Raw genomic sequence first — 8401 nt, forward strand, 5'->3', positions numbered from 1 at the left:
CCCATTGTATCTCTGCCTCTCTCATCTAAGGGCTTCTTTTTACAGAGTCTCATTAAAAAGCATTCTTTCTCTAATCTGAACAATTTTTTAGATAGAGACTTATTGGAGCTAACAAAAGAATCACTTAGGAAGAGTATAGAGATAGGTGGCTAGTGGGGAAAACAAGACTTATTACACATTCTATGATCTGGCAGCTTAGAAGTAAGGAGTTCTGCTGCCAACCCAAAGACAGGTGGTTCAAATTTCCCAGCTGCTCTGTGGGAGAAAGAGGGGAAATCTCCTCCTGTGCGATTTGCTGACTCTGAAAACCTGCTGGAGGGTCAGCTCTGAGTTGGTTCTGACTCAACAGTTTGTAACAACAATGCTATCTGTTAAGACAATAGGCAATAGCACTGAAATTGATGTAGCTTGAGGAATCTCAATGCATAGCTCCCTCATGCCCAATATTTGTTACATTATCTAGGAACCAAAAGAGAAAGATGAGTATTTAGGGAACCCAAAACACAAAATCTTGATTTTAGATGTTACATAGAAAAGTTGTTGTTGTTGTTGTTGTTGTTGTTGTTGTTAGATGAAGTAGAGTCAACTTTGATTCATAGTGACTCTGTGGACAATAGATCAGAACACTTTCTTAACCCTGTGCCATATTCATCATCTCTAATATACTTGAGCCCATTGCTATAGTCACTGTGTCAATCCATCTGATTGAGAGTCTCCCTTTTATTCACCAGTCATCCACCTTTCCAAATCTGGCCACCCCAAACATCCATCTCTAAATATGGGAGATGAATTTTCACCAATTTTGCTTCTAAGGAGCCCAATGGTGGAACATTCTTTGTGACACATTTGCTTTTTTCCTTTAGCAGCCCATGGAATATTCAGTACTCTCTTCCAAGATCACAACTCAAAGTCATCCATTCTTCTGTTATCCTTATTTCCACATTGTGAGAAATGATAGTGGAGAGGTGAGGAGACTGTAGCACTGCTGTGAAGAGACTGTGGCAAAGTGTAACCAGAGAATCCCTGGGGATGGAGCCACAGTTAAAGGTTTAGTTTGCTAGCTGATTGAAGAAAAAAAAATGACTTGTAATTGCTCTGAGATAAAGATTGTTGGATGATTGAGGAAGCCAGGGATTCTTTGCATTTGTGCTGCTAAACTGAACCTGGAATCTCATTTATTCAGGAATTGTGCTTGGTTAACCAGGTTTAGAACTACTGGACTAAACCTGTATTGCACTGTGTGATATTCTTTGCCTCCCCAACTCCCTATTTTTCTAGTAAACCACACAACTGTGTGAAAGGTCTATGAGTCAATTTGCAATGAACATTGGACCCAATGATTTGTACAAACAGGAGCAGGAATGTGGGGAGTGTCATGTCTGACAATGTAGTTGTACTATGGATGTTAGTGAGGGGCACAGTTTCCATTTATGAAGCAGGTAGAAGTCAGACTCATCCACCTCCATGTTCATCTGCTTTTACAAAGTATCTGATTCAGAATTTCCCAAAACAATTCATCTCAGCTGTCAATATTCATGCATTCCATTTCCTCCTTAATAATGTCCAATTTTCCTACATTCATACTTCTCACATTCCACATTTCAATCACTAGTGTGACAACTGTTCCTCTCCATTTGTGTTTCTCAATATGAGGGCTCAGCCTCCAGTGTCATATCTTCAGTCTAATCTGAATGGGCTGCTCAACTGCTCATAGGGTCTTTGAAGGCCTGTAATTTTGGAAGTGGATAGCCAATCCTTCCTAGTTTGTCTTAATTTGGATACTCAGCTTTAGAACAATATCTGATAGACATTTTACCCAAAAGAGCAGATGAAAGACCCTTCCCAATTACGCAATTAGCAGATTCAGTGTTGATCCCTCTGACCACTTCGGTGCAGAATCCCATCCCCACCCTACTCTAGCCCTGCCAGCACCCCTCTCCATTTCTTCACCTTTTACTGCCAGCAACCCCTCTCTACTCTTCCCCACTAGCCCCTAATATGCTGGCTCAGGCTTCCAGGCACTTCTGTCCTCTCATTATCTTTTTATTCCTCAGTGATTTTGGTGTTCTGCACATTATTGGCACCAACAGTAAGGCAAGTAAAAGATTGATTGCATTAGGAAAGTCTTCTGTCAGGAACCTCTCTAGTGTGTTAAAAGGCAATGATGTCACTCTAGAGACTAAGATGTGCCTGACCCAAGCCATGCTCTTTACTATTATTTGCTATGCATCAGAGAACAGAACAATAAATAAGGATGATAGAAAGGAATCAATGTCTTTGAGTTACGGTGCTGGAGAAGAATATTGAACAAAGCATGGACTGCCAAGAGGACAAATGAGCCTGGGTGAAACCAGATTGCTTCTTGGAGGCAAAAATTTTGAAGCTCCATCTGACATCATTTTGGCATGTTGCCCAGAGGGACCAGTCTTTGGAGAAGAACATCATGCTTAGAAGGGGGGAATGACAGTGCAGAAGAGGAATACCATGGATGAAATAGACTGACAAAGTAACTAAGGTAATGGGGGTAGATGTGTCAGGGACAATGAGGTTGGCTCAGAATAGGACAGGATTCAATACGATTGTTTGTATGGTTTCTATGAATCACAGTCAACTCAATGACACGTAACAACAATAAGGCAGAACTTTGATTATATTGAAAAGAAAATGTTTCCCTATGTATATCAATAAAAACTCAACTCATTGCCATTGAGTAGGAACTAACTCATACCTGACCATCCAGTTGGGTTTGTTTTTTTTTTCCCCAAGTGGGTTTTAAAACCAAAAAAGGCAAGGGCCTATGTACATTCCATATTCCAATTATTAAGCAATGCTTGCCATTATGTTTTCTCATTTCAACTGACTTTCAATCTGGGCTCTACTACTACTACTACTACTACTACTACTACTACTATAACTATCCATGTTTCTCTATTGTTTATAGGGTTTTCAGAGACCTGTTATTTAAGAAGTGGATGACAAATGCTGCCTCCTGTATCTTAATCTGGGAGCTCTACTAAAACCTATCTGCCATGGGTAACCCTTATGGCATTTGACACAATATTGGCATACTTTTCAGTATCACAATAAGCTACAAATTATTTCAGTACAGCAAACTGACAAACAAGAGCTCTACCAATTAGAACAAAAGTTCTTCCCAACTACAACAAACTGACAATTCAGTTTTTAACTCTAATAACAAGTCAGTCTTCACACCAGGTCCTCAGGCCACAGGCCCTCAGACCCTACCAAATGGCAGCTTTTCACATGGACCTTACCTGATGGGCTGCATATGAATCAGATTGACTACATCTGTGGAAGGAATCATTGGGAGAAATTCAATATCAGCTGTCAAAATTAGGCAGGCAGTGCGCAGGCGCCGGGTGATGCGGGAGCGGCGGTTGCAGTGGCCGGAGCCGGGCGGAGGCCACGATGAGCCAGCAGGGCGCGGTGCTGCAGAACTACAGCAACGAGCTGGTCAAGTGTATGGAAGAGCTCTGTCAGCAGCGGGAGGAGCTGTGCCAGCAGATCCAGCAAGAGGAGGACGAGAAGAAGCGGCTGCAGAGTGAAGTCCAGCAGCTGACAGAGAAGTTGGCCCAGGTCGATGAGAACCTGACTCGAAAGACTGCCTCTCGGAACGAGTTCGACCGGACCATTGCAGAGACCAAGGCCGCCTACCTGAAGATCCTGGAGAGCTCCCAGACTCTGCTTAGTGTCCTGAAGAACGAAGCTGGTAGTCTGACCAAAGCCATAGCCTCAGAGCAGAAGGGCAGTGGGGACAAGGACAGCTGACAAGGCCATGGGTGGGTCTGGGACCTGGCCCCCAGCCATCCGTGCCCAGCAACTTGGCCCCCAGGAAACCTGCTAATAAAGTATCTTTGTTCACTTAAAAAAAAAAAATTAGGCTAATACGGACTGTGGATCAGACCATCAATTACTCATGCACAAGTTTACATTTACACCGAAGAAAATGAAAATAAATCCATAAGAACAAAGCTATGACCTTGAATCTATTCTATCTGGATTTCAAGATCATCTAAAGAATAGATTTGAAGTATTGAACACCAATGACTGAAAACTAGATGAGTTCTAGGATGATTACAAGGATATCAGCCATAAAGAAAGCAAAAGGTCATTACAAAGACAGAGGAGAAAGGAAAAAACAAATTGTGTGTAAGAAGAGATGGTAAAAATTGCACTAGAGCATCAAGAAACCAAAACAGAGGGGAAACATGCTGAAGTAAAAGAGCTGAACAAAAGAATTTTAAAAAATTGTTATACAAGTTTACAAAATTCAAAAACATTGTTTTCTAGAACAGATTCTTCCAACTTCCCTTCCCGCCTCTTCAATCAAATTGTACAACCCCATGATCTGTCCCTGTTTTTCTTTTGTTTGGTGGGGTTTGCTTTTTGTTTTCAGTTTTTTTAGATTTTTATGAAAGTTTATAGAGAACTTGGATATCCATTCATTCATTCTTGCACATTTTTCTCCCTGCCTACCCCCTCCGTTTGCTTTTCTCTTAGAAAAAAAATTCTTTCATTGCTGTACAATTCCCCCTCCCATCCTCACATTCCCAGGCCACTTTACTATGCAGCTCTTGTTCTGAACTGTTGTCGTGCAAATAATACCCAATAATATATTCCTTGTAAGGAGTTCTATTCCTCATCTGTTTCAATGCAGTGCATATTATTTATCCCCTTTTCTTAGTTTTCCCCCAATCCCAAAGTCAGTCCTGTTTTGTAACAGTGGCATTATGCAGTATTTGTCGTTTTGTGGCTGAGATATTTCACTCAGCATAATGTCCTCCAGGGTCATCCATTTTGTACAATATTTCATGAGTTCCTTGTTTTTCAGTGCAGCATAGTATTCCATTGTGCGAATACACCACAGCTTCTATATCCATTCATTTGTTGATGGGCATTTGGGGTTTTTTTTTTTCATTTCTTGTGTACAACACAGAAATAAACATGGGTGTGCATGAACAAAAGATTTCAAAGGGCCATTCAAGAAGACAAAGCAAAGTATTATAGTGGAATGTATAGCTGAAATTGGAGAAAAGGGAAGAACTTGCTCTGCATTTCTCAAGCTGCGAGAACTAAAACACAAATTTAAGCCTCAAGTCACAATATGGAAAAGATGCTATGGGAAATATATTGAATGACCCAGAAAGCATCAAAAGAAGATGGAGGTAATACACAGAATAAAAAAGAACTGACTAACACTGAAAAATCTCAGGGAGTATCATAAAAGCAAGAACCAAAGGTAATGAAGGAAGTTGAAGCTGCATTGAAAGCAATGGCAGAAAAATAAAGCCCCATGAGTCAATAGGATACCAATTGACTTGTTTGAATTAACAGATGCAGCTCTGGATGGATGGACTCGCTGGTTTATTCCTGGAGAACTGTCTGGCCAACCCATTGGAAGAAATCCATACTTATTCCCATTCCCTAGAAAGGTGAATGTGGGAAATACTGAACAACATCATTAATGTCATATGCAAGCAAAATACTGCTGTTGATTATTCAAAAACAGCTGAAACAGTACACAGGTAGAGAACTGCCAGATGTTCAAGTAGGATTTAGAAGAGGCTGGGGTACCAGGAATATCATTGGTGATGGCAGATGAATCCTGGCTGAAAGTAAATTCTGACTAACAAAAGATATTTATTTGTGCTTTATTGACTATACAAAAGCATTTGACTGGTTGCATCATGACAAGTTACGGCTAACATTGAGAAGAATGGGAATTCCAGAGCACTTAGTTGTGCTCATGTGAAACCTCTACCTAGGCTAGGAGGCTGCTGTGCAAACAGAGCAAGGGAACACATCATGTTTTAAAAAAGAAGAAGGGAGTGTGTCAGGGTTGTATTCACTCTTCATACCTATTCAATATGTATGCTGAGCAAATTATTTGAAAAATTGAACTCTATGAAGAGGAATGTGGCATCAGGCTTGGAGGGAGACTCATCAATAATTTGCATTATAAAGATGACACAATTTGCTTGTTGAAAATAAGGAGACATTGAAGCACTTGTAGAATATCACATAATGTAGTCTCCAATATGGATTGTATATCAATGTCAATAAAACAAAGATTTTTACCACTGGACCAATATCATGACAGATGGAGAAAAGACTTAAACTGTCAACAAATTCATCTTACTTGAATCCACAATTAACACCCTTAGTACCAGCAGTCAGGAAATCAGGAGATGTATTGCACTGAGAAAATCTGCGGTTAGGAACTTCTCCAAATCATTGAGGAGCAATGTCAGTTTGAGGACTAAGGCACATGTGATTCAGACCATGTTCCTTCTAATCGCTTGCTATGCATCTCAGAGCTGGATGATGAGTAAGGATGCCAGAGAAAAATTAATGCCTTTGAGCTGTGGTGTTGGAGAAGAGTGTTGAACATCCCATGGGCTACCAAAAGAACAAATAAATATGTCTTGGAAAGGGTGACTACAAAGTGCTCTTTGGAGGCAAAGATGATGAGGCTTCACTTCACAAACATCAGGCATGTTGCTAGGAGGGGCTTCCTTGGATAGTGGCATGATGACTGGGAAATGGAGGGCCAGTGAAAGATAGGAATATTCTTGACCAGGTAGGTTGACATAGTGATTCCTGCAATGTGCCTAATATGTCAGGAAGTGTGAAATGGCACAGGTTGGGACAGGATTCAGATCTTTCGTTCATAAAGTTGCTATGGTTCATACTTGACTCGACAACACCTAATGACAGCAACAAATATCATGGGGAGTGATTGCCCATCTCTTGGAGCAACTAGTGAATTTGCAACACCTCCTTTGGGTTAGTCAAGCAACTCCACGCCCATTAGATCATCACAGCTGCCTATACAAATTATATATATAAATTATATATATATATAAATTTTAAGTATAGAAACCAGGACTTTAATACTTTAATTATAGGGATAAGACTATTTCATATTGCCTGATTTATTAATTTAAATCTATAGTTCAAGAGTTTTTTTAAATTTTATTTTATTTTATTAATTTTAATGAACATTTACAGAGATTTTGGATTTCCATTAATTCATTGTTGCACTTTTTTCTCTATCCCCCCCCCGATTCGCTCCTCTCTTTGAAAAGCAAAAAAAGAACAATCTAAGACAAGTTATATTTGTATGTCCCACACCTAATATTTAACTTAACAATCATGTTCCTGGTATATGTAGACGAGTCTCTTTTATACTATTTGGAAAAACACAACAAAAATATTACCAGGAATTGAGGGGACATTGCATAATGATAATGGGATAAATTCACCTAAAGATTATAATAATCCTAAATGGGTGGGAATCTCATAACAGAATTTTTAAAGCAAAAAATTCTTAAAAGTAAAAAAAACAAAAACAAAAAAAACCCCAACAAACCCACAGCAACACACTTCTGCCTTCAATGATTGATAGAAAAAGTCAGAAATGAGTAATAGTAATGAAGTATTAAATAAAATAATAAAGTAACTTTACCTCTTGATGATGAAGTATTCTATAAATGCTTCATTGATATTTATAGAATACTTCATCATCAAGAAGTGTGCATATTTTTCCAAGTGAATACAGACAATTCATCAAGACTTTGAATCCTAAAACAAGTCTCAATAAATTAATAAGAATTTAAATCATACAAGATAATTGAACTAGCAGGCATAATGTAATTAATTAGCAATGAATAAGAGAAAGATATCTGGAATTTCCTACATACAAATATTTTTTCAAATAATTCACGAACCAAAGAATAAATAAGAAAAAAAAATAAGAGAATTTTTGAACAGAATGAAGTTGAAAGCACACATATAACAATTTGTGATGCAGGTAGAAGTGTTTATAGTTAGCCCTAGTTTTTCAGTGATTTAAGTGCTTGACTTGAACCAAAAGTTAGCAGTTTAAGGCCATCAATCACTCTATAAGAAGTTGTGGTAATCCGCTCCCATAAATTATCTTGGAAATCCTTTGAGGCAACCTTATTCTGTCTTCTAGGGTCAACATGAGTTGGAACTGATACAGTGGCAATGGGCTAGGCTTTTGGTTTTGGGGTTTATGGTGTTAAATTCTATTATTGTTGTTGTTATGTACCATTGAGACAGAAGCAACTCACAGAGTCAGAAGCTGACCTTCACTGGGTTTTCGGAGGAAGTTAGTCACATGGGGAGAGATTGCCCATACTTTCTCTCGTAGAGGAGCTGGCAGGTTGAACTGTGTACACATTTCCTTACTGCTAGTTCACAAGCTCCTCCTAAATGCTATTATTATAAAGGGAAAAAAGTGTTTTGTTTTGTTTTGTTTTGTTTTTCTATATTTTATTAATTTTCATAAGCATTTACAGAGATTTTGGGTTTCCATTCATTCATTGTTGCACTATTCTCTCTAACCTCCTCCCAG

General features: G+C 38.9%; 1 pseudogene; it reads left to right on the top strand.

Annotated features, from left to right (window-relative positions):
• Nucleotides 1-3429: 3429 nt before the first annotated feature.
• On the top strand, nt 3430-3789 carry LOC102872182 (annotated as a pseudogene).
• The last annotated feature ends 4612 nt before the right edge of the window (nt 3790-8401 follow it).

Source organism: Elephantulus edwardii, unplaced genomic scaffold, assembly GCF_000299155.1.
Source record: "Elephantulus edwardii isolate Elephantulus edwardi_28Jun2011 unplaced genomic scaffold, EleEdw1.0 scaffold00084, whole genome shotgun sequence".
Taxonomy (NCBI): domain Eukaryota; kingdom Metazoa; phylum Chordata; class Mammalia; order Macroscelidea; family Macroscelididae; genus Elephantulus; species Elephantulus edwardii.